Source organism: Scyliorhinus torazame, chromosome 31 (genome assembly GCF_047496885.1).
Source record: "Scyliorhinus torazame isolate Kashiwa2021f chromosome 31, sScyTor2.1, whole genome shotgun sequence".
Taxonomy (NCBI): Eukaryota; Metazoa; Chordata; class Chondrichthyes; order Carcharhiniformes; family Scyliorhinidae; genus Scyliorhinus; species Scyliorhinus torazame.
This window is the reverse complement of record NC_092737.1, coordinates 35,138,882-35,149,053: the sequence shown is the minus strand read 5'-3', so window position 1 is coordinate 35,149,053 and position 10,172 is coordinate 35,138,882. Positions and strand designations below refer to the sequence as shown.

Here is a 10,172-nt window from a genome sequence, read left to right as displayed (position 1 = left end):
AGGAATCTCAGACAAGGTGATGACGAATTGCAGCTTCAGGAATCGTCGGTGTCTTCAGAAGGAGGGAAAATCGCCTCGTCTAACCCCCCCCCCCCCCCCCCCCTTGAACAAATACCAACCTAAGCCCAGAGGGAAGAAAGATTCTGCATTTCTGTAGCACCATTCGCCAGCCCGGGCTCCCTCCACGCGCCTCGCAGCCAACGGAGGCCCTCCGCGGGAATGTCGCCGCTACCTCGAATGTCGCCGCTACATGCCTATGGCCATGCTAGTCTGAAAACGCCCGATCTCGTCTGATCTCGGAAGCCAAGCAGACTCGGCCTGGTTAGTACTCGGATGGGAGACCGCCGGGAATACCAGGTGCAGTAGGCTAAGCACAGTGGCTAGCACTGTGGCTTCACAGCGCCAGGGTCCCGGGATCGATTCCCGGCTTGGGTCACTGTCTGTGCGGAGTCTGCACGTCCTCCCCGTGTCTGCGTGGGTTTCCTCCGGGGGCTCCGGTTTCCTCCCACAGTCCAAAGATGTGCAGGTTAGGTGGATTGGCCGCGCTAAATTGCCCTTAGTGACCAAAAAGGTTAGGAGGGGGTTATTGGGTTACGGGGATAGGGCGGAAGTGAGGGCTGAAGTGGGTCGGTGCAGACTCGATGGGCCGAATGGCCTCCTTCTGCACTGTCTGTTCTATGTTCTGTACCACAGTGTAGGGAAACCGGATTCCTCTCAGCGAGATCCCACCGATGCTTGCAGCTCTCTCTCTCGCTCAGCACTGGGGGTGTGGGCCCAGATTACATCGCCTGGTCTCTGGTGTCAAAACCCAGCCCGTGACCTCCTGATTCAGGGGGGTCAGAGTGCGGAGAATGACCCCCCCCTCCACCCCCCCCACCCACCCCCACCCCCCCACCCCCACCTCCGTCACAACACACACCATAGATTATCATAGAATTTACAGTGCAGAAGGAGGCCATTCGGCCCATCGAGTCTGCACCGGCCCTTGGAAACAATCTCCAATTTGAGGGTCACTTCCCTCATTCTCCTCCTGACCTCCCAGCGTGTTTTAGAAGGAGAGGGTCAGGAAATCGGGGGCAGCAGGCTGGGTGGGAGGGTGAGCTGTGAGGAGGATACGGAGATCCTTCAGTGGGATTTGGACAAGCTGAGTGAGTGGGCGCATGCAGGGCAGACGCAGTGTAATGGGGATAAATGTGAGGTTATCCACTTTGGCAGCAAAAACGAGGAAGCAGACTATTGGCTATAGACTGGGAGAGGGGAGTGTGCAGCGGGACCTGGGTGTCCTTGTGCACCAGTCACTGAAGGTAAGCATGCGGGTACAGCAGGTGGTAAAGAAGGCTAACGGTACGCTGGCCTTCATAGCGAGAGGATTCGAGTACAGGGGCAGGGGTGTCTTGCTGCAATTATACAGTAAGAAGTCTTACACCAGGTTAAAGTCCAATGGTAGAGGTGGTGGGTTTGGATGGACAAGAGCAGCAGATACCTGGGAACCCCACCACCTGGAGGTGCCCCTCCGAGTCACTCCCCGCCCCGACTGGGAAATATATCGGCCGTTCCTTCACTGTCGCCGGGGCAACGCCCTGGAACTCCCTCCCTAACAGCACAGCGGGTGTACCTACACCTCAGGGACTGCAGCGGGTTCAAGAAGGCGGCTCACCCACCACCTTCTCCAGGGGGCAATTAGGGGTGGGGAATAAATGCTGGGCCTGTGACCCCCGTATCCCGTGAGAGGGGGGGGGGGGAGGGGGTGGCGGCGTAGGGCGCGCTCTTTCGGAGGGTCGGTGCAGACCCGATGGGCCGAATGGCCTCCTTCTGGACTGCAGGGATTTCCCCGGGTGACTTACAAAAGAAATTCAGGATTAGGGGGGTCCTGTAAAACAAGAGTATTGGGAACAGTGTAGAACTTAGCAACAGCACCCCCTTGTGTCCTAAAGTGGTCCGAACTCCTACACAGACTTCCCAAATGCTTATTTGGAACCGGATAAAACATATATTGTACGTTCCTTTCATTCGCTTTCGCCCCCCCACCAAAGGTACAGCCACGATGAACTGCCCGCCATCAGTGTCTCCAGTCAGGCTCATGTGAGACTGTCACTCTCGCTAGCGACGGATCGCCAATGTACATTGTGCATGCAAACCCTCCTCTTTTAAGGAGTGGCCCTATAGATTCACCCCCCCCCCCCCCCCCTGTACCCTGCCCCAGGTCAAAGAACAAAGAAACGTACGGCCCAGGACCAGGCCCTTCGGCCCTCCGAGCCCGTGCTGACCGTGGCACCCGAACGAAAAACAAAACCCTCTGCCCTCACTCGGTCCGTATCCCTCTATTTCCCCCCTATTCACGAACCCATCCAGGTGCCTCTTCAATGCTGCTTCCACCACATCCCCCGGCAGCGCGTTCCAGGCACCCCCCACTCTCTAACCAAGGTTTTGTTCAGCTGCAACAGGATTTCCCAGCTCCTGCACTCAATGCCCCGGCTGGTGAAGGCTTACAGAGGGATCTGGGCGTGCAGGTTCCACAGTTCCCGAGAAGTGGCACTGCAGGTGGCCAAAGTGATTGAGAAGGCCTGGTGGGGGTGGGGGGAGTTTAAACTAGATTGGCAAGGGGGTTGGGAACCTGAGGGGGCGAATTCGGAGCAGGGAATGGGAGGGTGGCACAGGTTAGAGCTGCTGCCTCACAGCTCCAGGGACCCGGGTTCGATTCCCGGCTGTGTCATTGTCTCTGCGGAGTCTGCACGTCCTCCCCGTGTCTGCGTGGGTTTCCTCCGGGTGCTCCGGTTTCCTCCCACAGGTTAGGTGGATTGGCCACGATAAATTGCCCCTTAGTGTCCAAAAGGGTTAGGTGGGGTAACTGGGTCACGGCGATAGAGCTGAGGTGTGGATTTAAGTAGGGTGCTCTTTCCAAGGGTCATTTTTGACTCGATGGGCCGAATGGCCTCCTTCTGCACTGTAAAGTCTATGATTCAATGACAGCTGACAAGAGGGGCAATAAAACTATATGAAACATCAAACGGATTGATTTCAGAAATGAAAAAGGGGACAGCCACAGAGCTGGGAGTGTCCTGCAGACCCCCAAATAATGGAAGGGAGTTCAAAGAGCAAAAATGTAGTCTGATTTCTGAGTGAAAAAAAAGATAGGGCCAAAATCACTGGGGCCTTCAACGACCCGAATATCAAAGGGCGGGAAATTCTTCAACCGCATTCAAGGGAACTTTTTGACCCAACGCGCACCAAGCCCCCAACGTGAGGGGGGGGCACAATTCTAGATTTAACCTCAGGAAATGAAGCCAGGCGAGTGGATGCACCATTTTGGAAACAATGATCATAATATCGTTATGCAACGAGAGGAGGCGCAATTTTAGATTTAGTCTCAGGAAATGACTGAGCAGTGGGGGGCACCAATTTGGAAATAGTGATCATAATATCGTCATGGAAGAGGATAAAGATGGAGCAGGAGTCAATGTTCTAAATGGGGGGGGAGGGTAAATAAGGGGGAGGCTACATTTTACAAAGCTGAGGAGCGAGTTGGCGAATGTGGACTGGATGCAGCTACTAGAGGGGAAAGCAGCGTCAGATCGGTGGGAGGCAGTCGAGAGCAAGATTCTGCAGGTGAAGACATACCCCCACAAACAGAAAGGCTGGCACTGCCGAATCTAGAGTCCCTGGGTTATCCAGACGCACTTCATAGAATGATAGGAGTACAGGTCCACAGGTCACTGAAAGGGGCTACACAGGTGGAGAAGGTAGTCAAGAAGGCATACGGCATGCTTGCCTTCATTGGCCGGGGCACTGAGTATAAGAATTGGCAAGTCATGTTGCAGCTGTATAGAACCTTAGTTAGGCCACACTTGGAGTGTAGTGTTCAATTCTGGTCGCCACACTACCAGAAGGATGTGGAGGCTTTAGAGAGGGTGCAGAAGAGATTTACCAGAATGTTGCCTGGTATGGAGGGCATTAGCTATGAGGAGAGGTTGAATAAACTTGGTTTGTTCTCACTGGAATGAAGGAGGTTGAGGGGCGACCTGATAGAGGTCTACAAAATTATGAGGGGCATAGACAGAGTGGATAGTCAGAGGCTTTTCCCCAGGGTAGAGGGGTCAATTACTAGGGGGCATAGGTTTAAGGTGAGAGGGGCAAGGTTTAGAGTAGATGTACGAGGCAAGTTTTTTACACAGAGGGTAGTGGGTGCCTGGAACTCGCTGCCGGAGGAGGTGGTGGAAGCAGGGACGATAGTGACATTTAAGGGGCATCTTGACAAATACATGAATAGGATGGGAATAGAGGGATACGGACCCAGGAAGTGTAGAAGATTGTAGTTTAGTCGGGCATCATGGTCGGCACGGGCTTGGAGGGCCGAAGGGCCTGTTCCTGTGCTGTACATTTCTTTGTTCTTTGTTAGATCATAGAATTTACAGTGCAGAAGGAGGCCATTTGGCCCATCGAGTCTGCGCCGACCCTTGGAATTAGCACCCCACTTAAGCCCACACCCGTAACCCAGTAACCCCACTTAACCTTTTTGGACACTAAGGGCAATTTAGCAAGGCCAATCCCACCTTAACCTGCACATCTTTGGACTTGTGGGAGGGAACCGGAGCACCCGGAGGAAACCCACGCACACACGGGGAGGACGTGCAGACTCCGCACGGACAGTGACCCAAGGCCGGGAATGGAACCTGGGACCCTGGAGCTGTGAAGCAATTATGCTAACCACTATGCTACTGTGCATCCATGGATGTTTAATGGACCTGTGACTTTAAGGAAATCACACCTTTTAATTCGCACAGCAGGATCCGGGAGGCTGTGATGTTTGAGGCCGGCGATTGCAGGTTAGCTGACATCAGCGCTGACCTGATTTGATTGATTTGGCTGCTGGCCAATGAAGTGGACCGAAAAAGCCGGTATTCCGTCCGGCAACAGGCGGTGATTGGGTATTATTTCTCTGAGGTGCCGAGGCTGGGTTTTCTGTTCCCGTTTCACTTTCGATCCTGCAAGGCTGGGTGGAGGAATCGAACCGACTCACGCTGCCCAATTAATTCTCATGAAAAAAAAGCCACTGGGAGAATCTGATAACTTTCTTTCTCTCTCTCTCTCTCTCTCTCTCCAGAAAAAGGTTGATGTAAAGCAGAATCCAGAACTTGATAACTCTCTCTCTTTGCAGAACAGAAAAGCTTAGAGTAAGATATGGGCACAGAACAAAGAACATACAGTGCAGAATGAGACCATTCGGCCCATCGAGTCTGCACCGACCCACTTAAGCCCCTCACTTCCACCCTATCCCCGTAACCCAATAACCCCTCCTAATCTTTTTGGTCACTAAAGGGCAATTTGAAATGAAATGAAATGAAAATCGCTTATCGTCACGAGTAGGCTTCAAATGAAGTTACCGTGAAAAGCGCCCCTAGTCGCCACATTCCGGCGCCTGTTCAGGGAGGCTGTTACGGGAACAGCCAATCCGCCTAACCTGCACGTCTTTGGACTGTGGGAGGAAACCGGAGCACCCGGAGGAAACCCACGCAGACACGGGGAGGACGTGCAGACTCCGCACAGACAGTGACCCAAGCCGGGAATCGAACCCGGGACCCTGGCACTGTGAAGCTACAGTGCTAGCCACTTGTGCCCACGTGCTGCCCGCATATACTGCAAGGAAGATCATTACGGCCCGTAGGCCAGAGACTTTAAACCACACTCATGCTGTGAGGAAGGTGCACTGAAGAACTCACCATCTCAAGCAAGGACTCTTATCATTTGACCTTAACCCTCATTATTATTTTTACCCCTTTCCACCCCACTGTGTTTGTTTGTCCTGTTTGTGCGGGTTGACAGTAAAAGGGGGTAGTAGGTTAGCTTGCTGTTATTCCGTTGTCATGACTGCATATTTCATCTTTATTTCTGTTATAAATAAACAGCAAATTGTGTTTCAACTTACAAACCTGGTGACTGCAATTACTGAGCAGCCAAAGATCCGATATATTTTCATAAGAATTATTGGTGAATTCCCATGTGTTGTAGCTGACTTCGGGGCTTGTGGGGCTGGAATTGATCGCGCGCTCGCCCAGGGTCCGGAACAACATGCTAATAACATGCAACTATTTACATTTTGCAAACCATTGACTGGGTTGCTGCAGTTGATGCGTAGCCCATCGCACATCCATCCCCCCCTTTTTTTCAAAAATGAAGGCCAGTTGTAGACTAGTCCTGGAAGCTTTGGTTTACCCATACGCCCTGGCTGTGCTGGGGGATGCTCTTGAGTTGGTACCCTCAGTGTGGGCGACATCAGGTACCCACGCAGTGTACCCACATGGTGTGCCCAGCGTCCATTGGCCTGGATTGCAGTCTGGAGTACTGCGTTGGCTGATGGAGCTGGTTCAGATACCTTGTATCATAGAATCTAGTGCAGAAGGAGGCCATTCGGCCCATCGAGTCGGCACCAGCCTTTGGAAAGAGCAGCCTACCTCCACCGTATCCCGTAACCCAGTAACCCCACCTAACCTTTTTGGACACTAAGGGCAATTTAGCACACCCAATCCACCCTAACCTGTGCACCTTTGGACTGTGGGAGGAAACCAGAGCACCCGGAGGAAACCCACGCAGACACGGGGAGGGGAGAACGTGCAGACTCCGCGCAGACAGTGACCCGAGCCGGGAATCGAACCCGGGACCCTGGAGCTGTGAAGCAACAGTGCTAACCACTGTGGCACCTTCTGCCCCCTGCAGTAGGTGCCGCCAGTTTCGTACGAATAGGGCGCCGTGCGAAGCAGGCACACAACTCTTTGGCTGTGAGGCATGGCGATGGACAAATGCGAGATGTTGCATTTCGGAGGCACAAGGGAGGAGAAACTGACCTCCACCCCAACAGGACCGGCCTTCGGGCGATCAACGAGGCGGAGGCTAAAACACCCGCCTCCGCTCCCGCCTCCAACCCCGCCCGATCCGTTACCCCGAAAGTGGCCCCTATGGGCCCTGGTTGTACGTCCATGTGTACGACCCCCGAGGTGACACGGAAAACCTCCCTCCTACACCTCTCCAGCTTCGGACAGGACCAAAACATGTGTACATGGTTTGCGCATCCCCTGCCACAGCATTCATATACATCCTCCACTCCCTCAAAGAGTCGGCCCATCCTCAGTCCCAGTCTACTCAACCTCTCCTCGTAATCCAACCCCTTCAGCTCTGGGATTAACCTAGTGAATCTCCTCTGCACACCCTCCAGTGCCAGTACGTCCTTTCTCAGGTAAGGAGACCAAAACTGAACACAGTCGACTCCTCCAATTCTTCCTCCCCTCCAAACTCCCCAAACGCCTCCCGTAGATCGCCAACGCCACCTACTTATCATTACACCGTCCAACCCAACTCCTCACCTCAACTAAGGTACGGCCTCCGCGAAGCCACCCGAGATGCCAAGAGAGAATATCAGACCAAGCTAGAGTCACAGACAGACTCTCGGCGGTTGTGGCAAGGACTAAACAACATAACGGGCTACAAAGCGAAGCCGAGCAGTATCTCTGGCAGCAGCGCACCCCTCCCCGATGAACTCAATGCATTCTGTGCTCGGTTCGAGCAGGTAACCAACAATCCGCTGGCGAGTGCCCCAGCTGCCCATAATTCACCCATACCCATCATCACAGCTTCCGAAGTCAGATTGGCCTTCCTGAAAGCGAACCCTCAGAAGGGGACGGGCCCGGACGGGATCCCTGGTCGTGCACTCAGAGCCTGCGCGGGCCAGCTGGCAGAGGTGTTCGCGGACATCTTTAACCTGTCCCTACTCCACTCCGAGGTCCCCACCTGCTTCAAGAAGACCACCATCATACCGGTACCAAAGAAGAACCAGGCAACGTGCCTCAATGACTACCGTCCGGTGGCCCTGACTTCAGTCGTAATGAAGTGCTTCGAGAGGTTGATCATGAAGCGCATCACCTCCATACTCCCAGAACGCCTTGATCCACTGCAATTCGCACACCGCTGCAACCGGTCCACATCAGACACCATTTCCCTGGCCCTACACTCATCCCTAGAGCATCTCGAAAACAAGGACTCCTACATCAGACTCCTATTTATTGACTACAGCTCCGCCATCAACACCATAATCCCAGCCAAGCTCATATCAAACCTCCAAAACCTAGGACTTGGCTCCCCACTCTGCAACTGGATCCTCGACTTTCTGACCAACAGACCACAATCAGCAAGAATGAACAACAACACCTCCTCCACAATAGTCCTCAACACCGGCGCCCCCAAGGCTGCGTACTTAGCCCCCTACTCTACTCCCTGTACACACACGACTGCGTGGCAAAACTTGGTTCCAACTACATCTACAAGTTTGCTGACGATACGACCATAGTGGGCCGGATCTCGAATAACGACGAGTCCGAATACAGGTGGGAGATAGAGAACCTAGTGGAATGGTGTAGCGACAACAATCTCTCCCTCAATGCCAGCAAAACTAAAGAGCTGGTCATTGACTTCAGGAAGCAAAGTACTGTCCACACCCCTGTCAGCATCAACGGGACCGAGGTGGAGATGGTTAGCAGTTTCAAATTCCTAGGGGTGCACATCTCCAAAAATCTGTCCTGGTCCACCCACGTCGACGCTACCACCAAGAAAGCACAACAGCGCCTATACTTCCTCAGGAAACTAAGGGAATTCGGCATGTCCACATTAACTCTCACCAACTTTTACAGATGCACCATAGAAAGCATCCTATCTGGCTGCATCACAGCCTGGTATGGCAACTGCTCGGCCCAGGACTGCAAGAAACTTCAGAGAGTCGTGAACACCGCCCAGTCCATCACACGAACCTGCTTCCCATCCATTGACTCCATCTACACCTCCCGCTGCCTGGGGAAAGCGGGCAGCATAATCAAAGACCCCTCCCACCCGGCTTACTCACTCTTCCAACTTCTTCCATCGGGCAGGAGATACAGGAGTCTGAGAACACGCACGAACAATCTAGGGAGGCCCAAACTCCCTGCCTGCCGCCTTCTCTACAAGACCATCTTCCTAACCCCGGCTACCTCCCCCCGGGCTCCGCCATATTGCCCGTGACGCGCCGGCTTTCGGGTGTCGGAGCTGCGGACCCCGCTCCGCCACTGCCTGCTCCCCCGGTGCAGAACAAACCCCCCCGGTCTCCAATCGCCCCCCCCCCCCCCCAGGGTGGACGCAGACCGAGTCCGCAGCCGCCACGCGGGCATCCCGACCGGCAATAGGTGGTCAGTTCCACGCCGTCGGGAACTCGGCCAGTCGGGCGCGGAGGACGGCTGGGCGGGCCCCTGGCCCCGTGGCGTACCCCCCCCCCCCCCGGTCACGCCGATCTTCGGGGCCTGGAGAATTGGCGAATTGGCACCGGGTCCGATTGCGGCGTGAAAGTGGATTCCCCACCCCCCCCGCGGCGGCCGCGATTACGGCCTCGGGGTGCTGAGAATCCGCCCCACATTGTTTGTGAGGACACTCGCCCTCGGTTCCTTATGTAATAGCCGGACCTACTCCGTAAATCTCGGCCAGATCACAAACCTCTGAAGAACCGCCATCAAATGCTCCCATTCTCCCCGATCAAACGCCCTTTCCGTGTCCAGCGTAACAACCACCGGCGTTTCCCCTCAGCCGGCATCATGAGAACATTTAATACTTTGGGGTTTCAGACCGGCCAGATCTATTCCTGGGGAGGAGGGCGGACGCCCTTGCCTTGGCCTCCCTGATCGCCCGCTTGGCACCTCCAGGAGCAGAGAGCGAGGAGAATCCGGGCGAAAGACGGGCCGAACGGCCGAAGCGGAGGCGAGCGCGAGACGGCAACGGCAGCGAGATCCGTCGGGGAGGAGCGACAACACCAACACCAAACCCATTCGCGTATCGCCCTCTGTAACTGTTTCTCCGACACCTAAATGTACCTCCCCAGCTCCCCCCCCGCCCCACACACACAAACAGACTTCTGTGCTAAAAATAATATTGCCAATTGTACACAGTTGCTGTTGTTGAGCTCGTGCGTAATACCCAACAGTTATTTTATTCTAATTTTTTTATTTTTTGTTGTGGGTGTTCCTTTCCCTTCTATAGAAATATTCTATTCTGTGTACATAACAGTAAATATACTTTGTTCAAAAACCCAATAAAAAACATTTATAAGAAAGATGATTACATTTAATAACCTCCTAATATTTGAGAATAGGTGCCTTTCTGTCACG

At 54.0% G+C, this 10,172-nt stretch overlaps 1 pseudogene; it reads left to right on the top strand.

Moving 5' to 3' along the window:
• Positions 1-252: 252 nt before the first annotated feature.
• On the top strand, positions 253-369 carry LOC140404824 (5S ribosomal RNA; annotated as a pseudogene).
• The last annotated feature ends 9,803 nt before the right edge of the window (positions 370-10,172 follow it).